Genomic DNA, 26,577 nt, shown 5'->3' on the forward strand with positions numbered 1-26,577 from the left:
TTAAAGAACGTCCTCACATGCCGATTGTTCCTTATGACGGCAGAAAAAGCAAGAGTGGCAGATGGAGCACAACCCGCAGCATAATTCGCAGCAATCTGTCCAAGGGCATTTTTGGCTGGGGTTCTTAGTCTGCGGCGGCTTTTTGTCGGGTTTTACGGAATAAGCACGTCGTATGGTCCTATTTTTGGTCGCACTTCTTGAAATTGATATACTAGCTATAATGATGTAGTCGGCAAAGAGACGGACTAAGACAGCAATTGTACCCAACTGGAACGACCAAACAAACATAAAGACTCAAGATAACGATGAGGGCGGTGATCCCGATGGTCAAGGCGTCAATGGCGATCCAAGTGTGTTTGCTTACGTTCTTGTAGACCCCCGCCATGAACGCCACAGACATTGTGGCAATAGCAAGGACCAGCGCTAGCCTTGCCATTTTAATGGCGTGATGCAGCCCATGCGGATCATAGATCTTTGTCCATAGTAGGACCACAACTTGCAATTATCGAATTGTACATGGCAACCGTGATGCGGATAATGTACACGTTGTATAAGGGTTTGTTCAGTAGTGTAGCCATGCCCGCATCTGGTTTAGAGCTATTATATCCTCTAGAAACAGAGAGGCTAGCGGCGAATGTCATACCCACAATGAGCGTTGCCACGACCAAACGAGTATTGGCCGCATTGTTTAGTCTATCCAAATCCGGAGGCTCCATGTCTCTCGCCGAGCCTAAGTCTTTTGGCCGGCAAATTGCTTTGCCTTCACTAGCATAAACTAAGATTATTCTTGTTATGTTCAAATTAACCGGTAATAGATAGGAAAAAAAAAAATTACTATCCATGAACCTAAAATAACAGTGAAAGAAAAAATAGATTACTTTTCAATCCCTTTTGTAGAGTGTTGAACGAGCAAGCAACAACAAATGGTTCAATGGCCACAAAATAATTTGATAAGCTTTTGGAGAAGAAGACGGTAGAGAGAGTTTCTGCTCTATCTCACGTTACTTTATTCATCGGATCAAAAAACCTATTAAATAGGCATAACACCCAAAACCACTTAGCAAGAAAATAGCAACAGAATAGCAATAACAAAAACCCACTAACATATCCCGCTAACTAGAATATACGTAGAAACAAACCCCTACAAATTAGGATCCCACGTAAAACAGAAAATCAAATAAACATAAATAAGCAATCCTTGATCACGATGACTCGACGTGCGGGCTGGTGTTGTTTTATTTAATACTCCCCCTCAACACCAGCTTCCACTCTTTTCACCAAACCGAGCTGATGATGAAAACTTTCAAACTTGTTGCTACTCAAACTTTTCGTAAACAAATCTGCAGCTTGATGTTCTGTTCCGACATGCTCCAAGTTAATTTCTCCTTGCAAGACTTTTTCTCTAATAAAATGATAATGCACCTCCACATACTTAGTCCTTGCGTGAAAAATTGGATTCTCCGCTAAATGTATTGCCGACAAGTTGTCGCAATATACGTAAATACCAAACTTTGTTGGTTGATGCGAGTCTTTCAATAATTGCATAAGCCAAGTGCTTTCTTGAGCTGCCATTGCTGCTGCTCGGTACTCTGCTTCCGTGGTTGACAAAGACACTGTTGGTTGTCTTTTGCTACACCAAGAAATTATTCCAGACCTGTTGACACTCGATTTTTAATCATTTTTTTTCTTTAGTTTTATTTTCCAAAATTCACTAAAAATCCACAAAAAATCAAAAAAATTAAAAAATCAACATTGGAAGCCCTGGCCAAGTCTAAGGAACCAATTTGGAACAAAAAATAATTTTTCATATTTTTCACATTTTTTAATATTTTCGGAAAATAGGAAAATACTTGAAAATTCATAAAAAATACCTCACGAGGTCACAAAAATACACAAAAATGTCCAATATTTTTATTTTAACTCCCTTTTAAAATTGACCTCAAGAAAAATTGAAAATTGAATCCAATTTTAGGTGTTTCTTCATAATGCCTAAAGTTGAATTTGCATAAAAAATACTAATTGAGTCTTTTTATTTGCAATTTTTGCACATTTTAGAGTCTAGACATTCAATTGTAGTCCCTTTGAACTTCAATTTGATCAATTGTACCCTCAATTGCAAGAATTGCACGAATTGCATGAAATGGACAAAATTCTAAAAAATCTTGCAATTTAGTCCCTCAATTTCTCAATTTTTGAAATTACTTTTTAGTGAGGGACTATTGTGGCAAAATTGGACTACCCCCTAGGGTTTTGACACATTCTGAATCGATTGGTATAGGTCTCATGGTCCAATTTGGTCAAATTGACATCCAATTGAACATTTCCCTAATTTGGGCAAATTGAAAATTTTGGGGTTTTTGTGCAAATTGATAGAAACTTTTGGGCAAAAACACATTTTTATATAGAATTCAGGCCCCTAAGTCCAATTTTGAAGTTTAATTGCAAAAATCCCCACTCAATTTCAACTAATTTTGAAAATTTTGCAAATAACACTATCCGAACCGGTTCAAACCGGTCCGACCGCCGGTCGGACCGGTCGAACCGGTCCAAACGATGTCGTCTTCCTCAAACGACTCGCGCGATTTGCAGGTTTGGACGGTCAATTTCAATGGCCAAATTGAAGGCCAATTCGTGTATGATTAAGCTAATTGGTGTGGGGGTTTGCGTGTGCAGGTCATGCTCCATCAATCGCCACCGGCGGCACGGCCAATAGCCGTCGGAGGTGGCCGAAATCGATGGTCAAAGGTGCCGGCGTCCAAAAGTCAACATATTGCAAACCATGAACAATTCGCGCTCATTTGTGCTTGCCTGAGTACCAAACGGACGTCTAACGGACCTTGACGGAATCCTAGTGATTCCGTCACCGTCCAGGGGCCAGAAAACGTGTGATTGGCACGTGGGAGTCTCGGCCAGCTAATACATATTCGCGCGCGATTTTGAAAATGAGTATATAAGGCCAAGGAAGATTCTGGACGTAGAGGAGGCTCATTTTGGTTCGCAAAGCAACAGAATAGAGAGAGAAAGAGGGGGATAAGAGAGAGAGAAGCTCCGGCGACGCGGTAGTCGGGGTTGCGGACCGAGACCGTGAGACCTTCGCCGGCTTGATTCAGGCCAAATCAAGACCTCGCACCACCACTAGAAGTTCACCGGAGTCCGGGAGAGGCGATCGGCGCAGCTCAATCGTCTTCAAGCTTCCAAAACTGGTGAGTCCGACTTTGAGCTTTGTTCTTGTGTAACTATGGCATCACCTGCTCTCGAGTATAATCTGTGAAATTGATGTGTGCCTTTTGATCTCGGAACTCCTCTAACCTCAATCGCATCTTTTTTATGCATTGATTCCGCGCGATAAACCCGAGTCGAACCGCCTCCTTAGCTCGGTGCAGTCGAGCGCCGGCCAGGTCATTCCGGCCACCGCGAGCTCGATCTGAGCTAGAGGTAAGATCCCTAACCCTCTCATAATGCTCGTCTATGGATTAATTGCCTTGATTTGCTCTAAACTTGTGTGTTCGAACACTGGATCGAGGTTACGTGCGTAGTTCATAATTCGCAATCTGCTCGGTGAAATCGATCGATTTTAGGATATGTTAATCCGGAGGCTTTCGCGAATCGTTTGGTGTTGGTTTGAGGTGGATCGGCCGAGGTTTCACCGTCGGATCTCGCCGGGAAGCCTCGGCCGTCCATTCATTGTTGTCGTAGGGAAGAAGATGAAGTTGACGTGGCATCCAACGCGGTCGGCGTTTGACGTGTCGAACGCCGATTGGTCCGGCGTGTCGCCGAGTCGGCTGGCCGTTAGATCGGTTTAGGCGACTCGGTAGATCGGACGGCCGGAATAAATCGAGTCTTTTAATTGTAGGTGTCGGATCAAATTTTTGAGTTTTCGTTTATTAGAAAGTAAATAAAAAGTAAAAACGTCGTCGTTTAGGTAAGCGGATGCGCGACGTCGTCTAGGTCATAGGTTAGAAGCGTCGTCGTTTAAGTGTTAAAATAGGTGAACGGCTCGGATCGATTTTGAGGATTAATCGTAGCCGTTCCTTTTAGTGGCGGTGCGACGTCGTTTAGAGTAGGAAGTCCAAAGTGTCGTCGTTTTATGTGTGAGGAGAGTGAACGGCTGAGATCGTGCCATAGGATTTAATCGTGGCCATCCATTAAACATTTGACGCGGCGTCGTTTTTTGTTAGATCGAGTTGATGGCTGAGATCGATTCTAAGATTAATCTCAGCCGTTCGTTCTTTTTCTTTATATTCGGAAATTAGATTAGAAATGCAAATAAAAAATAGAAATAAATAAAAGGCGACGTCGTTTAGCGGTAGAGTGAGTCTGCGGGTGGTCGGACCGGGTTGACCCAGTCCAAAATATTAATAAAAAATAAAATAAAAAATAGATAAAAATTTCCAAAAATCCAAAAAAATTGTAAAAATACTTAGAAAATTCATAAAAATTCCCAGATTTTCCCAAAAAATTTCTAAAAATTTCTAGATCGATTCGGGACTCATAAAGTCTGGATCGAGAATTTTGAGACTTCGAGGGTCGATTTCTGTTGATCCGGAAAATTTCCAATATTTTTAGAAAATAAATAAAAAATTCAAAAATTAGAAAAATTAGAAAAATTCTAGAAAATCACGTAAAATGGGAAATGGCCACATTCAACTGGCCCAATCCCGATTTTGTGATTTTCGGGTCCCGAACCCCAAAAATGACCATTCTACCCTTCCGGGCCTTCCGCCCCAAACTTTTGTCAAACCCCCCCGAAACCCAAATTTGACTTTTGTGTGGGCCGATAAGGCCATTTTAGACATATCGAACCTTGATTGATTGATTTGATTGCTTGTGATGATTTTGATTGCGCATTGAATTTTTTGATTGTGAATGTTAGGATAGAAAATTCTCATCTGCATGAACACCTTAAGATTGTTAGGGCCTACCTCACCCGATATCGCATCTGCATGAATTCGTAGTTTAGAAATCACTCAACATCGGTAACCGAAAGGGCGTCAATATGAAATTTGGCGTAACCAAGTCCCCGGGCCCAAAAATCTCTGGTTTTCGCAGAGCCGAACGGTTTCTCCCAACCGCTCGGTAGGGTTTTCCGATCATACCCTCCAATAAATTGATCGGTGGCGACTCCAAATTGCATGTACACATTGCACATGCCACCCGACCACACTAAGGTCGATATCGATATTTGATAAATTTTACCCGACATCGCGATTCGAGTAATGGGTCTTGGGAGAGACCCGCGATCCTGAAAGATCCCGCGGACAACCGGGGTCCTCGCCAATAAAAAATTAAGGATCGGCTCGTTAACCCTCACTCGCCTCCCGCGCATTCCGACGACGGAGGAGGGTCGCGACTGACCGGCGACTCCGCTGGGGAATGATTTTTTTTAAAAGAGGACTTAAGCCGATAAAAATGTTGAGTGCTTTCTAACCCCGTTTTTCCGCAGATGCTCTTGAAGATGAGGTACGTCCACTAACAAAGGTGTTAAATGTTGATGCAGATGGGAGTTATAAGGGGTGGCGTCCGTGTTAACCTTTTTTGGTACAGATAAGGTGTTTTGGGTTGTGTGTTTATTTATGTCCATATTGAAGCGGTGTTTTGAATATAAATTGCTGTGCATGTCTTGCATATTTTGAGGATCACGACACTGCACACACAAGCACCTAAACCCGAGCCGCGAAATCACCCTTATAGGTCGCCATAGATAGGGATCGGTATGCCAAGCTCTTGTGTTTGATTGCACTTGGGTTGACCATATTTGATCCCGCTCGCTATGCAAGATTGATGGTCCTACCCACTTGTTGTTTGATTGCGCTTGTGGGCGGCCCATCGATTTGTATAGCGGGAGCCTTTTTAGGTCCATACCCGAGCCTTTTGGATTTCTTTAGAGTTCAACCTCACTTGTCTCATGCGCATGTGAAATGGATGGTTGGTATACCTAAAACCAAAAAACCCAAAAAAAGAGTAACATCGGTTGGTAAGGCTTTCTACCCTCTTTATTTTGAACTTGAAAATTTAAATTTTGCATATCATGCATTTTCACGACATATCATCACAATTTGTAAGATCGTTTAAGTGATCGGGGTTGTAGGTCAAATTTTCCTTTTTTAGGATAGATGGCGCCCCGAAGTCATATTGATGTACCCGACGTATTCACATGGGAGCGGAGGACCATTCGACGCGAAGACCGAGTACCCGCTACATTTCGAGTCTTTGGATTTGTCCATGGACGGGAGCTTAACGGACGGAACCGCACTCGCGGTGAGAGGTGCGATTATACTCGTTGTGCACGCCATTTGGAACTCAAGCGTGAAAAGGAGAGAATTTGGGAGTTGTACATGAAATTGGCAAAGAAGCCTCGTGCGACCAAGACGGCTCTAAGACATTCTCGATTAAGAAGAAGGAAGTCATCATCATATCCTCCGACGATGAAGAAGAGATCAAGATTCCCGAGATAGTGGAGATTTCATTCGATGAAGATACTACTTCAACTATCTAGTTTAGTACGACTTTGGGGCATTTTCTAGGTTTCATTACATTTTGAGTCGATTATGTACTTTCATCGACATTTATTGTCCGAACATCTTTAGATACTATCAAGTCCGATCTTTTTCGACTTTATTGTACTAGACTTGTGAATTTTATGAGTGGACAAATTTGGAGTTGTAAAAGCGACTTTTTACCCCGATTACGCTTAAACGATCCTAATCAAATTACATGCCATCTTTGGGTGAGATTAGGTCCATAACTACCCTATTTGGCTTATTTGGGTCAAATGGGAGTAGTTGACCCTCATGTTACCAAAAGATGACATAGAATTTGGTTAGCACATTTGCATCACATTTCATGGTAAGAAAAATCATCATACATTCTTTAATTTTGTCATCTTTGAATACTAACCTTTCATGATGCATTTCGGGCATGTCATCCCACCCATGCATAACAGGTTAATATGTGACTCAGATCAGCTCGATGACTATGCATGCGAGGTTGATATAGACGAGGTTGATGTGAGCGATATTAAGAAGGAATGGGATTGTTTTGAAGAATCCGAGCCCCCTATCTCCGAAGAACCCATCATTATTAATTTGGGAGATTCTGACTGCGTCGAGGAAGTGAAAATAGGAGGACACTTGTCCGCCGCAGATGTTTTAAGAATGACAACATTGCTCAAAGAATATCAAGATATTTTCGCCTGGTCATATGCTGACATGCCGGGTTTAGATCGTGAAATTGTGGAGCATGTTGTGCCCACAAATCCTTCTTGCGCACTGATAAACCAATCGCCCGGAAGAATGAATCCTGAACTAGCAGATAAGATCAAGGAAGAGGTCATGAAGCTCCTTAAAGTTGGATTTATTGAGGCTGTCCCATACGCCGATTGGGTCGCCAACATCGTACCAGTTAAGAAGAAGGATGGGAGAATTAGAATATGCGTGGATTATCGGGACTTGAACAAAGCCGATCCGAAAAACGATTTTCCTCTATCGCACATTGATGTACTCGTTGCGATGCACGCGGGCTTTGAATTATTCTCCTTTATGGATGGTTTCTCGGGATATAATCGGATCATGTTGAAGGAAGAAGATAAAATCAAGACCTCATTCACTACACAATGGGGAACCTTCATTTACAAGGTAATGCCCTTCGGATTGAAAAATGCGGGGGCAACATATCAAAGGGCTATGGTAACCCTTTTTCATGATATGATACATAAGGAGATCGAAATCTATGTGGACGATATGATTGCCAAGTCCAAACATGGAGAAGACCACGTTAAAGTGCTGAAGAAATTATTCGATCGATTGAGAAAGTATAAACTCAAGCTGAATCCTGCGAAATGCGTATTTGGTGCAAGATCGGAAAGTCTGCTAGGATTTGTAGTGAGCAATCGCGGTATTGAGATTGACCCCTCCAAGATGAAAGCCATATGGGAATTAGGGACTCCTTCTCTTGTTAAGGAAGTAAGGGGGCTACTTGGAAGATTGAATTATATATCCAGATTCATATCACAACTGTCAGAAACGGCGAAACCCTTTTTCAAGCTGTTAAAGAAAGGTGCAAAGGTCAAATGGGATGCGGAATGTCAACAAGCATTTGAGAAGATCAAGGAATATTTGGTACAGCCTCCGATATTGGTACCTCCTATCCCTAACGTTCCTTTAACTCTATATCGACGAGTTAATGATGAATCCTTGGGAGCTTTACTTGCCCAAACTAACCCCAAGGATCATAAAGAGCGGGCCATATATTATTTGAGCAAAAAGTTCACAACATCTGAAGCCAAGTACCCAAGATGGAAAGGACTTGCGTAGCATTGGTTTGGGTCCTCCACGGATTGAGGCAAGATACGCTGCATTATCATATAGAACTGGTCACCGAGAATGACCCCATCAAATACCTTTTGGAGAAGCCAACATTGTTAGGAAATATGGCTAAATGGCAAATATTGCTTTCAGAGTTTGATATCAAAACCTCTCCCCAAAAGTCTGTCAAGGGAAGAGCAATTGCTGATATGCTAGCCGAGAATCCTCCTAAGGACGTTTGGGAACAAAATAAGGGAGATCAAATCCCGAACATATCCGAAGACAAATGGACAATGCACTTTGACGGCGCAGTGAACCTCACTGGATCGTGTCTTGGGGCAGTTATGATATCCCTTGAAGATCAACATTATCCAGTTTCAGCCAAGTTGGTATTCCCCCGCACCAACAACATTTCTGAATATGAAGCTCGCATACTAGGATTACAATTGGCCATCTCATTAAAGGTGAAGAAGCTGCTCGTATATGGAGATTCCATGCTGATCATTTTACAAACTCAAGGGGAGTGGAAGACAAAGGATCCCAAGCTTATCCCTTATCATAAGTATCTTGAAGAGTTAATCCAATATTTTGAAGAGATCACCTTCGAATATCCGCCAAGAACTCAGAATCATTTTCTTGATGCTTTGGCCACATTATCAGCCATGTTACAAGTGCAAGATGGCCTTGAGATAGAGCCATTAAGGATTGACATCCTTGAGCAACCTGCGTATTGCATGGTCATTGAGGAAGAACCCGATGAAGAACCGTGGTATCATGACATCAAGAATTATTTGCTGAAGGGCGAATTCCCACGAGACGATCAACCGGAAGATAAAAAGTATATCGATAAGATGGCATTTAAATTCTTCCTCGGCGGACGGATCCTATACAAGAGGTCTTTTGACTCAGTCCTGTTGAGGTGCGTAAATTCCAAAGAAGCAAATCTCATTATGAAAGAGATTCATGAAGGAGAATGCGGGCCGCATATGAATGGTCACCTCCTCGCCAAGAAAATTATGAGACTCGGATACTCTTGGATGACTATCGAGTCAGATTGCAACCAGCATGTTAGATCATGTCATCAATGTCGGGTATACGGCGACAAGATAAATGCGCCGCCAACCGAGCTAGACCAAATGTCAGAACCATGGCCATTCTGCATGTGGGGAATTGATATAATTGGCCCTATCAACCCAAAGGCTTCCAACGGACATCGCTTTATTATGGTGGCTATTGATTATTTCACCAAATGGATTGAAGCTAGCTCATATGCCAATGTCACCGCGAACAGCGTGGCTAAATTCGTCAAGAGGGATATCATCTCAAGGTACGGAGTGCCAAGAGCCATCATTACGCACAACGGATCTAATTTGAACAACAAGGTTGTCGATCAACTATTGGAACAATTTAAGGTACGACACCTTAATTCTTCACCTTACTGCCCGCAAATGAATGGAGCTATGGAAGCGGCAAACAAGAACATCAATAAGATATTGGCTAAAACCGTTGAGAAATATCGAAACCGGCATGAGAGATTGCCATATGCTCTCATGGCCTACCGAACTTCGATACGTACCTCAACCGGGGCAACTCCCTATTCTTTGGTATATGGTATGGAAGCAGTCCTACCAGTAGAGGTGGAAATCCCCTCTTTAAGGGTCCTGTCTCAAGTTGAACTCTCGGAAGATGAGTGGAACCGGCAGAGGCACGAACAATTGAATTTGATTGATGAAAAACGATTGAAGGCTATCCGCCATGGTCAAAGCTACCAGAAGAAGGTGGCTAGAGCTTTTGACAAGAAGGTCAAGCCTAGAAATTTTGAAACAGGGATGCTAGTTGTGAAGAAAATGCTCCCAAATGCCCAACATCCAGGAGGCAAATTTATGCCAAATTATGAAGGCCCCTACGTGATTCAGAAGGTCTTATCCGGGGGAGCTCTTATACTTGTAAACATGGATGGAGAAGAATTGGCGAGTCCAGTAAATGCGGACGCCGTGAAGAGATATTACCCTTGAAATAAAATCGAGCTTCGGAGCGATTGATGAGCAGATCTGAGTCACATAAAGATTTGCATTCGCATGACACTTGCATACATGCATTTGCATACGTTTGTATTTTGTAGGTGGATTAGGAGTCGCGAGGAATCCTACAAAGCAATGGATCAAACGAGGAAGTCACCTTTGGGATTTAAAACTTTGAACATCTTTGACTGATTGTTTCCTTTTGTTTTTACAGGAAACGGGAGTCAACATCCGAAGGAGACAGGAGGAAGTCGCTTCGGGATTTTAAAATTTTGAATGTGATCGGAAATTTTGAACATCTTTGACTGATTATTTCCTTTTGTTTTTTACGAGAAACGAGAGTCAACATCCGAAGGAGATATGAGGAAGTCACTTCGGGATTTTGAAATTTTGAATGTCTTTGAACCGATTGCTTCCTTTTATTTTTTACAGGGGGCATAAGTCAATATTTGAAGAGAACAGGCTTGAGGTCCTCCTCTTTTATGAAATATCTTCACACATTGTCATGCTTAAAAATTGAAAATTTTAAATTTTTGAGGTCCTCCTCTTTTATGAAATATCTTCACACATTGTCATGCTTAAAAATTGAAAATTTTAAATTTGTGAAGCCATAAGGCTCTTTAAAAGAAACATTCATTACAAGTTTCAGAAACATCTTTTGAATATATCATTTGATGAGAACTTTTTGCAAATGATGAGTTCTGATGAAAACGCCCTGAGTTTCTATAAAAAGGGCATGTTTTGAAAGCTTTTCAAGAGAATGACCCTTCGGATGAAAAGAGGCAAGCATTATCCTCAAACACGTCCCCGATACACTTGAGTGATGAGTGATAGTGACAGAGCGAAAGACCTTAATTTTGGGACGTAGGGATCATTCGCGGTGATTACATGGATTGAAGTGACGAAAGGCATTTCCATTTCAAAATTATCTATACACATTTATATCCCTTGATAACCACTCTGAACCAAAAAGGGAGAATTTCATGAATATAACCCTGTCGAGAACCACCCCACACTGGGGCATATTTGGAGGTTCATTGGATGATTCCTTAGAGAAAAGATCGGGTAAGACTTTATTGTACTAACCTGCATCAATCTTTTTGTGATAGCTTCAGGTGATTTCCGGCCGAGACTTGGAACACCTCAAAGTGAAGAAAAGTACTTCATTTCTATATCCCCAAACACTTACCCTTTGAAAAGCCAATTTGAGCCTTTGAATATTCATTTCTAAACCCTTGTTGGTGATCACCTCCCCACACTGGGGCAAACGAAGGAATTACCAGCAATAAGTCAAAATGCATAATTTGGAAAAATTCTTGATACTGGTCTCAAAAGAGCCGATCAATGCAAAAAATGATGAAGAATGAAAGGGCTAGAAAAAGCAAAGTGCCTGGTAAAAGCAAGGCCAAAGCCCATGAAAAGAGCACCCTGAAAAGGGGCAAATCCCGAAGGACAATCATCAAGATGAAAAGAGGAAAATCCTCAAAATCAATTTGAAAAAGAATGATCATCAATCTTCTGCAAAAGCAAACGAATGCTGTAAAAATATCAAGGTGATCACCAAAGTTCACCCCTTTTTTTGAAAATATGGCCATTCTTAAAGAGCCCACCTTAAGCCAAGGTACAACCCGTCATCGAAACTTTTCTGATCTAGAGGTGTTTCAGGTTGATGCAAGAAATCATACGGGAAGCTACCGCTTAAAGGGGTAAGTACAATCCTGTCTTATCATGTCTTTAGGGTTCTTGACTTGTAAACCCGAAGAAGCTATTGTTGATCAAGGTTCATTTCTAAGCCTCAAAATGAATATCCTTTGATATAAGCCTTTGACCTGGACTAAATTACGGTCCCTTTTAAAATGCCTTTTCTAATTAGTCAGATTGTATGCATCTCGAATGATCCCGAAACCTCAAGGTTAGGTTTTTTGTGAGCGGATTTGAATTTTAAGAAAAGCCTTCCCAAAATGGTGAGAAGCCCTCTTGGATGAAGGAAAACCCTTTTGAGAAACTTTTAAAACAACCTTTTTGTAGAACACTCGGGATGTGTCATTCAAAATCCATCCTCGGTGGAAATTTGAAATTGTGATTAGAAACATTTCCTTCGCAAATACACTTTGAAAATTTGTCCGGAATTCTTAAGTTTCTCCCAAGAACTTAAAATTGTCATACTAATGATGTTTGATTGAACTTTTCGCAGGTTCCCTGGTGATCCCAAATCCTGAGAAAAGTTACGTTTTAAAGATTTGATTAACTTGGATTTTCTGCGGGTCTTCCGGCTTCCCCGTGTCCTCATATCCCCAATTTGAAAATTTGAAATAGGGTTTGAGCTTCTGTAGGTACACTAGTAAACCTAGGTCCTCGGATGGCACCCTCCTCTTTTGAAAATTTGAAATAGGGTTTGAGCTTCAGTAGGTACACTAGTCAACCTAGGTCCTCGGATGGCACTCTTTCGGACGGTGAGTAGCTTCCTAAATGAAAGCCGATCTGCTTTTTAGAAAATTTGAAATAGGGTTTGAGCTTACGTAGGTACACTAGTCAACCTAGGTCCTCGGATGGCACCCTTCCGCACGGTGAGTAGCTTCATAGATGAAAGCCGATCTGCTTTTTAGAAAATTTGAAATAGGGTTTGAGCTTACGTAGGTACACTAGTCAACCTAGGTCCTCGGATGGCACCCTTTCAGACGGTGAGTAGCTTCCTAGATGAAAGCCGATCCGCATTTTAGAAAATTTGAAATAGGGTTTGAGCTTATGTAGGTACACTAGTGAACCTAGGTCCTCAGATGGCACCCTCCTCTTTGAAAATTTGAAATAGGGTTTGAGCTTCTGTAGGTACACTAGTGAACCTAGGTCCTCAGATGGCACCCTCCTCTTTGAAAATTTGAAATAGGGTTTGAGCTTTCGTAGGTACACTAGTGAACCTAGGTCCTCAGATGGCACCCTTCCGGACGGTGAGTAGCTTCCTAGATGAAAGCCGATCCGTATTTTAGAAAATTTGAAATGGGGTTTGAGCTTCTGTAGGTACACTAGCCAACCTAGGTCCTCGGATGGCACCCTTCCAAACGGTGAGTAGCTTCCTAGATGAAAGCCGATCCGCTTTTTAGAAAATTTGAAATAGGGTTTGAGCTTACGTAGGTACACTAGTCAACCTAGGTCCTCGGATGGCACCATTCCGGACGGTGAGTAGCTTCCTAGATGAAAGCCGATCTGTTTTTTTAGAAAATTTGAAATAGGGTTTGAGCTTCCGTAGGTACACTAGTCAACCTAGGTCCTCGGATGGCACCCTTTTAGACGGTGAGTAGCTTCATAGATGAAAGCCGATCTGCGTTTTAGATGGTGAGTCCCTTCATAGAGGATAGCCAATCTATTTTGAAAATTTGAAATAGGGTTTGAGCTTCTGTAGGTACACTAGTCAACCTAGGTCCTCGGATGGCACCCTTTCGGACGGTGAGTAGCTTCCTAGATGAAAGCCGATCTGCGTTTTAGATGGTGAGTCCCTTCATAGAGGATAGCCAATCTCTTTTGAAAATTTGAAATCGGGTTTGAGCTTCTGTAGGTACACTAGTCAACCTAGGTCCTCGGATGGCACCCTTCCGGACGGTGAGTAGCTTCCTAGATGAAAGCCGATATGTGTTTTAGATGGTGAGTCCCTTCATAGAGGATATCCAATCTCTTTTTAAATAGGTGAAACCCCTTTGTTACAAGGGTGAACCTCCCTTCCAGACGGTGAGTAGCTTCCTAGATGAAAGCCGATCTGTGTTTTAGATGGTGAGTCCCTGCATAGAGAATAGCCAATCTCTTTTAAATAGGTGAAACCCCTTTGTTACAAGGGTGAACCTCCCTTCCAGTCGGTGAGTAGCTTCCTAGATGAAAGCCGATCCGTGTTTTAGATGGTGAGTCCCTTCATAGAGGATAACCAATCTCTTTTAAATAGGTGAAATCCCTTTGTTACAAGGGTGAACCTCCCTTCCAGACGGTGAGTAGCTTCCTAGATGAAAACCGATCTGCGTTTTAGAGGGTGAGTCCCCGCATAGAGGATAGCCAATCTCTTTTAAATAGGTGAAACCCTTTTATTACAAGGGTGAACCTCCCTTTCAGACGGTGAGTAGCTTCCTAGATGAAAGCCGATCTGCCCCTTTTAAATGATGAATCCCCAGTGGATAGTCAAACCCATTTTGAATAGGTGAAACCCCTTTGTTACAAGGGTGAACCTCCCTTCCAAATCTTCAAACCACCACTCGACACCGCACAGACATTGACCATCATAAAATTGCGCCAAACATTCAAAGGTAATTCCATATAATCATTTTCTCAACCTCAAATCAACAAATCTCGGACTACGGACAGGTGAGCTACATGTAAGTATCTCTCTCTTCTCATCTCTCTTTCACATGAAATGAGCATGAACTCGTAATAATTCCCACGGAGTCGGAGCTTTAATGGCAAAGGTAAGGCAATCGAATGTCAAGACTTATTTTCTTTAGATTTTTTCCCCAACATAGTCGATTAAGGATCCATGTGTCACCTTGTCTTTGAAAGCAACCTCTAACCGAGATTACTTTCAAAGAGGGGTAGCTGTTGACACACGATTTTTAATCATTTTTTTTTCTTTAGTTTTATTTTCCAAAATTCACTAAAAATCCACAAAAAATCAAAAAAATTAAAAAAATCAACATTGGAAGCCCTGGCCAAGCCTAAGGAACCAATTTGGAACAAAAAATAATTTTTCATATTTTTCACATTTTTTAATATTTTCAAAAAATAGGAAAATACTTGAAAATTCATAAAAAATACCTCACGATGTCACAAAAATACACAAAAATGTCCAATATTTTTCTTTTAACTCCCTTTTAAAATTGACCTCAAGAAAAATTGAAAATTGAATCCAATTTTAGGTGTTTCTTCATAATGCCTAAGGTTGAATTTGCATAAAAAATACTAATTGAGTTTTTTTATTTGCAATTTTTGCACATTTTAGAGTCTAGACATTCAATTGCAGTCCCTTTGAACTTCAATTTGATCAATTGCACCCTCAATTGCAAGAATTGCACGAATTGCATGAAATGGACAAAATTTCTAAAAAATCTTGCAATTTAGTCCCTCAATTTCTCAATTTTTGAAATTACTTTTTAGTGAGGGACTATTGTGGCAAAATTGGACTACCCCCTAGGGTTTTGACACATTCTGAATCGATTGGTATAGGTCTCATGGTCCAATTTGGTCAAATTGACATCCAATTGAACATTTCCCTAATTTGGGCAAATTGAAAATTTTGGGGTTTTTGTGCAAATTGATAGAAACTTTTGGGCAAAAACACATTTTTATATAGAATTCAGGCCCCTAAGTCCAATTTTGAAGTTTAATTGCCAAAATCCCCACTCAATTTCTACTAATTTTGAAAATTTTGCAAAAAACACATGTCGAACCGGTTCAAACCGGTCCGACCGCTGGTCGGACCGGTCGAACCGGTCCAAACAGTGTCGTCTTCCTCGGACGACTCGCGCGATTTGCAGGTTTGGACGGTCAATTTCAATGGCCAAATTGAAGGCCAATTCGTGTATGATTAAGCAAATTGGTGTGGGGGTTTGCGTGTGCAGGTCATGCTCCGTCAATCACCACCGGCGGCACGGCCAATGGCCGCTGGAGGTGGCCGGAATCGATGGTCAAAGGCGCCGGCGTCCAAAAGTCAACATATTGCAAACCATGAACAATTCGCGCTCATTTGTGCTTGCCTGAGTACCAAACGGACGTCTAACGGACCTTGACGGAATCCTAATGATTCCGTCATCGTCCGGCGGCCGTAAAACGTGTGATTGGCACGTGGGAGTCTCGGCCAGCTAATACATATTCGCGCGCGATTTTGAAAATAAGTATATAAGGCCAAGGAAGATTCCGGACGTAGAGGAGGCTCATTTTGGTTCGCAAAGCAACAGAATAGAGAGAGAAAGAGGGGGATTAAGAGAGAGAGAAGCTCCGGCGACGCGGTAGTCGGGGTTGCGGACCGAGACCGTGAGACCTTCGCCGGCTTGATTCAAGCCAAATCAAGACCTCGCACCACCACCAGAAGTTCACCGGAGTCCAGGAGAGGCGATCGGCGCAGCTCAATCGTCTTCAAGCTTCCAAAACTGGTGAGTCCGACTTTGAGCTTTGTTCTTGTGTAACTATGGCATCACCCGCTCTCGAGTATAATCTATGAAATTGATGTGTGCCTTTTGTTCTCGGAACTCCTCTAACCTCAATCGCATCTTTTTTATGCACCGATTCTGCGCGATAAACCCGAGTCGAACCGCCTCCTTAGCTCGGTGCGGTCGAGCACCGGCCAGGTCATTCCGGCCACTGCGAGCTCGATCTGAGCTAGAGGTAAGATCCCTAACCCTCTCATAATGCTCGTCTATGGATTAATTGCCTTGATTTGCTCTAAACTTGTGTGTTCGAACACCGGATCGAGGTTACGTGCGTAGTTCATAATTCACAATCTGCTCGGTGAAATCGATCGATTTTAGGATATGTTAATCTGGAGGCTTTCGCGAATCGTTTGGTGTTGGTTTGAGGTGGATCGGCCGAGGTTTCACCGTCGGATCTCGCCGGGAAGCCTCGGCCGTCCATTCATTGTTGTCGTAGGGAAGAAGATGAAGTTGACGTGGCATCCAACGCGGTCGGCGCTCGACGTGTCGAACGCCGATTGGTCCGGCGTGTCGCCGAGTCGGCTGGCCGTTAGATCGGTTTAGGCGACTCGGTAGATCGGACGGCCAGAATAAATCGAGTCTTTTAATTGTAGGCCGTCGGATCAAATTTTTGAATTTTCGTTTATTAGAAAGTAAATAAAAAGTAAAAACGTCGTCGTTTAGGTAAGCGGATGCGTGACGTCGTCTAGGTCATAGGTTAGAAGCGTCGTCGTTTAAGTGTTAAAATAGGTGAACGGCTCAGATCGATTTTGAGGATTAATGGTAGCCGTTCCTTTTAGTGGCGGTGCGACGTCGTTTAGAGTAGGAAGTCCAAAGTGTCGTCGTTTTATGTGTGAGGAGAGTGAACGGCTGAGATCGTGCCATAGGATTTAATCGTGGCCATCCATTAAACGTTTGACGCGGCGTCGTTTTTTGTTAGATCGAGTTGATGGCCGAGATCGATTCTAAGATTAATCTCGACCGTTCGTTCTTTTTCTTTATATTCGGAAATTAGATTAGAAATGCAAATAAAAAATAGAAATAAATAAAAGGCGACGTCGTTTAGCGGTAGAGTGAGTCTGTGAGCGGTCGGACCGGGTTGACCGGTCGTTGACCGGGTTGACCCGGTCCAAAATATTAATAAAAAATAAAATAAAAAATAGATAAAAATTTCCAAAAATCTAAAAAAATTGTAAAAATACTTAGAAAATTCATAAAAATTCCCAGATTTTTCCAAAAAATTTCTAGAAATTTCTAGATAGATTCGGGACTCATAAAGTCTGGATCGAGAATTTTGAGACTTCGAGGGTCGATTTCTGTTGATCCGGAAAATTTCCAATATTTTTAGAAAATAAATAAAAAATTCAAAAATTAGAAAAATTAGAAAAATTCTAGAAAATCACGAAAAATGGGAAATGGCCACATTCAACTGGCCCGATCCTGATTTTGTGATTTTCGGGTCCCGAACCCCAAAAATGACCATTCTACCCTTCCGGGCCTTCCGCCCCAAACTTTCGTCAAACCACCCCGAAACCCAAATTCGACTTTTGTGTGGGCCGATAGGGCCATTTTAGACATATCGAACCTTGATTGATTGATTTGATTGCTTGTGATGATTTTGATTGCGGATTGAATTTTCTGATTGTGAATGTTATGATAGAAAATTCCCATCCGCATGAACACCTTAAGATTGTTAGGGCTTACCTCACCCGATATCGCATCCGCATGAATTCGTAGTTTAGAAATCACTCAACATTGGTAACCGAAAGGGCGTCAATATGAAATTTGGCGTAACCAAGTCCCCGGACCCAAAAATCTCTAGTTTTTGCGGAGCCGAACAGTTTCTCCCAACCGCTCGGTAGGGTTTTCCGATCATACCCTCCAATAAATTGATCGGTGGCGACTCCAAATTGCATGTACACATTGCACATGCCACCCGACCACACTAAGGTCGATATCGATATTTGATAAATTTTACCCGACATCGCGATTCGAGTAATGGGTCTTGGGAGAGACCCGCGATCCTGAAAGATCCCGCGGACAACCGGGGTCCTCGCCAATAAAAAATTAAGGATCGGCTCGTTAACCCTCACTCACCTCCCGCGCATTCCGACGACGGAGGAGGGTCGCGACAAGACCCACGCATGAAAGCATACCCGGTAGTTGAGCGCCGGGTATCATGATCACCTGCGTAGTCGGCATCGCAGTAGCCAACTAGTCCGCAAGCTCCACCTTTCTTATACATAATGCCATAGCCAAGTGTGCTCTTCACATATCTCGGGATTCGGCGAACCGATTCCAAATGAGTCTTCTTTGGATTTTGCATGTAGCGACTCATCACACCAAATTTAAGCATTGCAAATTTCTTCAACAAATCTTTGGAATACTTTTGCTGATGGAGAAACATTCCTTCCTCGGAATAGTCGACCTCTAAACCAAGAAAATGCTTGAGCTGTCCAAGTTCTTTCATCCGAAAGCGAACCGACTAATTCTTCTTGGTTTGAAGAATTTCTTCTTCACAATCTCCTGTGATGATTAAATCATCCACATACACCAGCACAATAGCTACCTTCCCTCCTTTAGCCTTGACAAACAAGCTAGAATCCGCACATGTCACCGAATAACCACTGTGAGTAAGAAATTCAGCAATCTTACCATACCAAGCCCTTGGTGCTTGTTTCAACCCGTAGAGAGCCTTTCGGAGCTTACACACATACTTAGGATGATCTTGACTCTAAAAGCCCATCGGTTGACTCATGTAAATCTCCCGATCCAGCTCCCCATGCAAGAATGCATTCTTCACGTCCATTTGCCACATGTTCCAACTTTTGCTCGCTGCAAGCGCTAGTAGGACTCTTACGGTTGTAAACTTTGCAACTGGACTAAATGTTTCATCATAGTCTAGTCCATATTGATGAGAGAACCCTCGGGCTACCGGACGAGCCTTGTGCCTCTCTACTGATCCATCCGTGCGGGGCTTTATCTTATACACCCATTTACAAGAAATGGGCTTCACATCTCTTGGCTTTGGTGCGAGCTCCCAAGCTCGATTTCGCTCTAATGCTGCAATTTCCTCTTCCATGGCTTTAATCCACTCCGAACTTTGAGACGCTTCCTCAAATGTCTCTGGTTCTTTTGCATCCGCTTCTTCAACAATGGCAGCATTGGCATACTTGGGATTTGGCTTTTTGGCTCTTGTTGATCTTCTAAGTGTAGCTGGTGTACCTGCTCCATTCGGCTCATCTTCTCCGCTTGGTCTTTGGTATACACCTGTTTGCCAAGGATTTTGAGTTGTGCCTTCTGCAACATCTACATCATCATCTACAGACACTGTTTCACTTGATCTCAACTGGAATTGAGAAATTCCTAACACTTCCTTAAAAACATCCGAGTCCGGTAGTACTTCCTTATTTGAGGACCACCATGAGGAAGCTTCATCAAACACTACATTCCGAGATGTGTAGCACTTCCCAGTTGTTGGATCACAACATCGCCATCCTTTCCTTTGACTGTCGTATCCTACGAAGATACACCTAATAGCCTTTTTCTCCATCTTGCTACGTAAGTGATCGTGTACAAATACATAGCATACACATCCAAAAAACTCGAAAATGACCGACAGCAGGCTTCATGTTCCATATTTTTTCAAAAGGTGAAAGGAAACGTAACCTTTGTTGAGGAAGCCTATTGGTTACGAAAACCGCCGTCTTCATTGCTTCCACCCAAAAACGCCCCCGAACATTCTTCGCATGAAGCATACTTCTACATACTTCTGCTAGATGCCTGTTCTTTCTCTCTGCTACCCCGTTTTGCTGTGGAGTACTAGCACATGTGAACCGATGGCGTATTCTGCACTCTCGAAGAAAATCTGTGAATTCATCCGAGGTGTACTCTCCCCCATTGTCGGTGCGTAAACAACGGATTCTTTTATCAATCTCCGCTTTTGCTACCTTCTCGAACTCTTTGAACTTTGAAAGAGTTTCAGATTTTTCCTTCATAAAGTAGACCCATACGTACCTTGAGAAGTCGTCAATGAAGGTCACCATGTACTTCATTCCACCAATGGAAGCTTGCTTAATTGGTCCGAACACATCAGAGTGAATCAACTCTAATGGTTCCTTCGCTTTGAATTTTGACTCTTCGTACGGCGGTTGGTGCGCTTTTCCATATTGACAAACTGCACAAACACTATCTGTTCTCACTTTAAGTTGTGGAAGTCCCGTCAACATCGACTTCTTCATCATCACATCTAGCTTAGAATAGCTAACGTGACTTAGCCGCATGTGCCACAAGTCTGCCGTCTCATTCCTTCTCGTCTTGTCCACATATGCGGTTTCCGCAAACATCACATAGACAGACTCCGTTCTTTGTCCCTTAATTACCGGCTCTTCAGTAATCTCAAGATCTCGATATATTTTCACATCTCGTGGACCAAATAGGACAAAATGGCCGGACAATGTTAATTGTGCTACCGAGAGAAGATTTTTCTTCATACCTGGAATGTGATAGACATTTTGGAGTGGCACCTCGGCATCACTACATTGAGGAGAGACGGCCGAATTACCGATGTGAGCTATCGGTAACTTTGAGTTATTCGCCGTCACCACCACCCGACTTCTCTTGTACTCTGACAAGTTCTGCAGCTTCTCTTTATCACCGGTCATATGGTTTGAGCAGACTGAATCAACGATCCAATCATTCTCATAATCGATTTGATTGAATGTTGTTGCCGTAAGGGCTAACTCCTCCTCATCTACAGCAAGGAAAGCCTCAGCATCCCATCCTTCTTCGCTTTTGGAAGTAGCAGCATTACTCTTGATGGCCTTCTTTTTTGACCAGCAATCCTTCGCCATATGACCCTTCTTCCGGCGGTTGTAGCACTTCCCTTCAAATTTTTGGCCATTGCCACGGTTCTTAGAACCATTCCATGAGCGAACGCTCCCTTCACCTTGATGACTTCTCGCCTTGTCTTCACCTTGATGACTTCTCACCTTGTCATCATTCTTTTTAGATCCACCGTAAGCATGATGCTTGGGATTCCACTTGCCTTTGTAGGCATAGAGTGCCTCTTCTTCATTCTTCAATGAGACTCCTCCCATTTGCTTAGCTAAGGCTTCTTGACCAGCTAGCAAATTTTCGAATTCCACAAGCGACGGCTAAATTTGCCATCCTTGTATGGCGGGGACAAAACTCCTGAATTCTAGCTTCAAACCATGGATGATGATTCGCTTCATCCTGGTATCGCCAATAGGAGCCTCCGGATCCAACTCGGTGATCTCTCGGCATAGCGTCTTCACTTTGTGAAAGTACTGTGCGACCGTCATGTCGTGTGCTTGCGTCACCGACAACAACTCACTTTCTAAAAGTTGGAGCTTCGTGTCGTTCTTCTTAGAGAACAGCTTGGCAAACGTATCCCAAGCTTCCTTGGGAGTATCCACATCTCGTATATGCTCCAGCACATTCTCTTCAACCGTCGTCTTGAAAACGAACATGGCTTTGCCCGCTTTAATCTTCCATTTTCGCAATGTCCTATTCACATCTTCAGCCTCCGGTTCTCTCACATCGTTTCCATTCACAACCTCCCACAAATCCCGGCCCCGCATATAAGACATCATGCAGGTGGACCAAGAATTGTAGCTCTGGTTGTTGAGTTTCTTGATTCCGCCAACGACTTGAAGATCACCCATCTTGACAACAGAGATGCTCACCGAATGCCCGGAACCTGGCTTTGATACCGGATTGTTGAACGAGCAAGCAACAACAAATGGTTCAATGGCCACAAAATAATTTGATAAGCTTTTGGAGAAGAAGACGGTAGAGAGAGTTTCTGCTCTATCTCACGTTACTTTATTCATCGGATCGGAAAACCTATTAAATAGGCATAACACCCAAAACCACTTAGCAAGAAAATAGCAACAGAATAGCAATAACAAAAGCCCACTAACATATCCCACTAACTAGAATATCCGTACAAACAAACCCCTACAAATTAGGATCCCACGTAAAACAAAAAATCAAATAAACATAAATAAGCAATCCTTGATCATGATGACTCGACGTGCGGGCTGGTGTTGTTTTATTTAATATAGAGATCATTACCTTGAGAAGTGGCGGATCGATTTTTTTCATTTGCTCATCCACAACGTCGAGAGCCATCAAGTGGTCATTGTTTACAAGCCTAAGATCGACTTTGTTGGCCTGGGTGAGAGGCAACAAAGCGTCGGGCCGCCAATGTAATGTGGCCACATGTAGAGGCACATTTCCTTTTCAGTCTTTCGCATTTATAAGCATCTCAAGCTCCGGCTCACTACCAAGGCCATTCCATCTTTGCCGCAACGTGAAGTATATTTTGCCCCTCAAGATTTAGCAGCTCTTCCGGATGTGACCAATGTTGAAGCAGCTCCTTGATTGTTTCGAGATGACCCATCTTACACGCGACGTTGATGGGAAGATAGCCCTCTTCATCAACCTCAAAGGTGCATGAAGGAAAATTCTTGATAAAAAAATGTGACTCCATCAACATAATTCATATATCTTGCTAGATGGAGGGGAGGACCACCTTCGAACATCTCTCAAGCAAAACAGAACTTTCTTCTGCTTTGACATTTCTTTCAACATTTCTATATCATTAAAGAGAGTAAGAAATGAATGAGTTGGTGTCATGCTCATGACCAAGGTCCGGTAAGCTTACCCTCCAACCATGAATTTTTTTTTATCTTAAAATGAAACAAAAATTCGAAATAATGTGGTATATACAATTAAAATCTAAACTTTTGGGGGATATTTTCAGCATAGACATTGGAGAATTCTTCGAAGCATGTAGACGGTCATTTCCGAGTAGTAGTTGACCACATTGGAGTAATCAAGGATAGCCATGACATGAGTCTCTTCATGGATAATAATATAAGTGGTGTAGTACTTTTCATTTTTTTTGGTCGAAAGTGGTGTAGTACTTAGAAAGGCTTATATCATGAATATCGACAACCGAAGTATCAAATTGATGACCTTCGTGGGTAAGTCTTGCCCGCACCCAAATTCATGCATGCCGTGTCTACCTTCCTCTCAGCCAAGATTTGTAGGAAATTTTCAACGATTGATGCAGGCTCTAGAAAAGGTTCAACCATTCTAGAAGAAGAACGGAAAAAGCAAGCAGCTGCTTTTTCAATGAGACTTAGATGTTCAACGGCTACTATGGATCCAAAGTAGACACACCTTGGTGGGACCACTGTCGGTAGTTTTAAAATTTTAAGCTATTAGATAAATGCCTTAGTAATTAATCACTCTAATACTACCCTTCATGCTTAGTTCGATTTTTTCTCCTATTACTAAGCATTGATATATTAATTGGGAAGGCAAATGGGGCATGGAAGATTCGAACTCAACCATATGAGATTTTCTGGAACCACCGTCAACTGTTCTAAAAATTTAAGCTATTAGATGAAGACGGGGTTTAGTATTTAATCACTCTAGCAATCTAGGTATATATGGTTTGACTAATAAATTTACCCAAGTGAGACCCATTAGTACAATCACCGACCTATCCTTTGGTAAATCACGGCTCCATGAACTGGTGACATGGGGAAAAGTACACTAGAAGTGTCATAACTTTTGTACGGCGTTCACTTGAGTGCCATAACTTTCAAAACGTTCACTTAAGTGCTATAACTTTCAAAAATTGTTCACTTGAGTCCTATGTTGACGTGGACGCCGAAAAAGCCGACCCGGCAGCCGAAAACCTGATGTGGCACGCCAGAAAAGTTACTATAACACGCCGGAAAACCGATGTGGCACGCGCGGAAAGGCGACGTGGCACGCCGGAAAAGTTCTTGTAGCACTCAAGTGAACGATTTTGCTCCTACGTAGTACTCAAGTGAACGATTTTTTAAAGTTATGGCACTTAAGTGAACGTTTTGAAAGTTATGGTACTCAAGTGAACGTCGTACACAAGTTATGGCACTTCTAGTGTATTTTTCCCGGCGACATGCCTTTCATAAAAAACGGAAGGAGTTCATGCTCTTCCATCGCTGCCATTAAAAGCCCGAGAATCTTCAAGTCCCCCATCTCGACTACCAAGTACAATGGGCACTTGCTCTCATTGTTCTTCTTATACACCAAGTTTGAGCCTCGACTCGGGAGTAGACGGGTCAACTTATCGTCACTGTTTTTGACAGCCTCATGCAATGGTGTGTTCCCCACATCGTTTACCGAGTCCATAGTCATGCTGCGGTTGAGTAGAAGCTCAGCCGTTTTAGTACTGCCAGCTCTTGCCCCGATGTGGGGCGCGGTGTCCGCTCGATAGTTCGCATTAGCAGCAAGCTGCTTGTCGGGGATGCACCCGAGGAGTGCTCGGAGGATGCTAGAATTCTCAACACCCGCTGCAACGTGGAGGAACGAGTTCCCGTAAGGGCCCTCTATGTGGATAATGTTGCACAAATAGACCCTCTCCTTGGCGGGATAATTTTCTAGGGCTTTGATGAACTTGGGGACCTCGCCTTCTTTTGCTACGGTGCGTAGCTGTCGATCCGCAAGAATCGGCTCCCAGCTTTCGTCATCCTTGATATTTATGCTCACATTATCGCGATCCATCTTTCGACGCTGAATTTGAGTATTGTCTCCTTCAAAGTTAAGCGATAGTCCACTTGAACACTTTTGCGGTGTCTCTCTTCTCCAAAATTGATAGCCCAGCCACAACACGGCCTCGCAGTGGCAGAGCTAAAGATCGAAAATGCTAACAAGAACATTTATACGCGATTCTGAAGTTCTGGTCATCAATAAAATACAATATATCGATAATTTTAGACTTAAATGTTTTTAGCATGACCCACAATCTGCATTTCTATTGAATGTACTTCACAGTCTGGCTCATGATTGAGCACAGTTACAAGGCTAAAACATATGGTCCGACCAAAATGGCATGCAAAACAGGTAATCTTGATGGCTGGGGTCATGGTAGAGGCGGCAAATGAATGGGTTGGATCAGGTGGGTTATAAATGAGTTCGACACAAATCTACCTGTTTAATTCACACTAACCCATTTATTTGCTAAGCAATTCAAATGACTTGTACTCAATCCAAACCAAATGTAGCTCAAACCCAACCATATAATCCATAAAAAAATAAAAAATAAAAAGGCCTAACAATTCTTCAAAATCAAAATATTCAAAATAATTGGTGGAGACCACATGAATATAAAGAACATATAATACTCGTTGTAAGGCGATATAGGGGGAAAAGTACACTAAAAGTGTCATAACTTTTGTACGGCGTTCACTTGAGTGCCATAACTTTCAAAACGTTCACTTAAGTGCCATAACTTTCAAAAATCATTCACTTGAGTGTCATGTTGATGTGGACGACGAAAAAACCGACGTGACATGCCGGAAAGTTACTATAGCACGCTAGAATGATTTTGCTCCAACGTAGCACTCAAGTGAACGATTTTGGAAAGTTATAGCATTTAAGTGAACGTTTTGAAAGTTATGGCACTCAAGTGAACGTTGTACACAAGTTATGGTACTTCTAGTGTACTTTTTCCCGATATGAGATAACAACAACAACTTGTGGAAATTTACTAATGGGGAGTGGGCCCACATACATGGATAACTTGATGCCATGTTAGAAAGTTCAAATCAAAAACTTCAGCTAATAGGTAGAGAGAGATCACATGAATATAAAGAATATATAAAAATCATTGTAGGGCGATGTTAGACAACAACTTCAACACCAATCTCTTCTACATCTACGAAGGCGATGGCCGGAGAATCTTTGCGGGGACATCAGAATCCAACGACTCCACTCGTTGGCCAGAGTTGTGGACCACCTCGCCGGGATCGGTGATTAGTGATCGTGATTGGTGTTCGTCGCTCGGACTCGGTGGGGGTATGGAGCTGAATTAGCGCATGAGGCCGGATGGTTTTGGGCTTGGGATGGGAACCGTATCGAGAGAGTAGATTAGTTAATGAGTTGAGAAGAGTGGTTGGTGATGACCAAAAACCAGTCACACCTTTAATCACCGCTATTGTGGACAAGAAGACAAAGACAACATCTCTATTTGCTGGCCGATTATGCTGCCAACCGGGCTAAAGTAGAGATCAA

General features: G+C 42.5%; 1 pseudogene; it reads right to left on the minus strand.

Annotated features, from left to right (window-relative positions):
• LOC125314745 lies at positions 1–25,068 on the minus strand (annotated as a pseudogene).
• Positions 25,069–26,577: the final 1,509 nt, after the last annotated feature.

Source organism: Rhodamnia argentea, chromosome 1 (genome assembly GCF_020921035.1).
Source record: "Rhodamnia argentea isolate NSW1041297 chromosome 1, ASM2092103v1, whole genome shotgun sequence".
Taxonomy (NCBI): domain Eukaryota; kingdom Viridiplantae; phylum Streptophyta; class Magnoliopsida; order Myrtales; family Myrtaceae; genus Rhodamnia; species Rhodamnia argentea.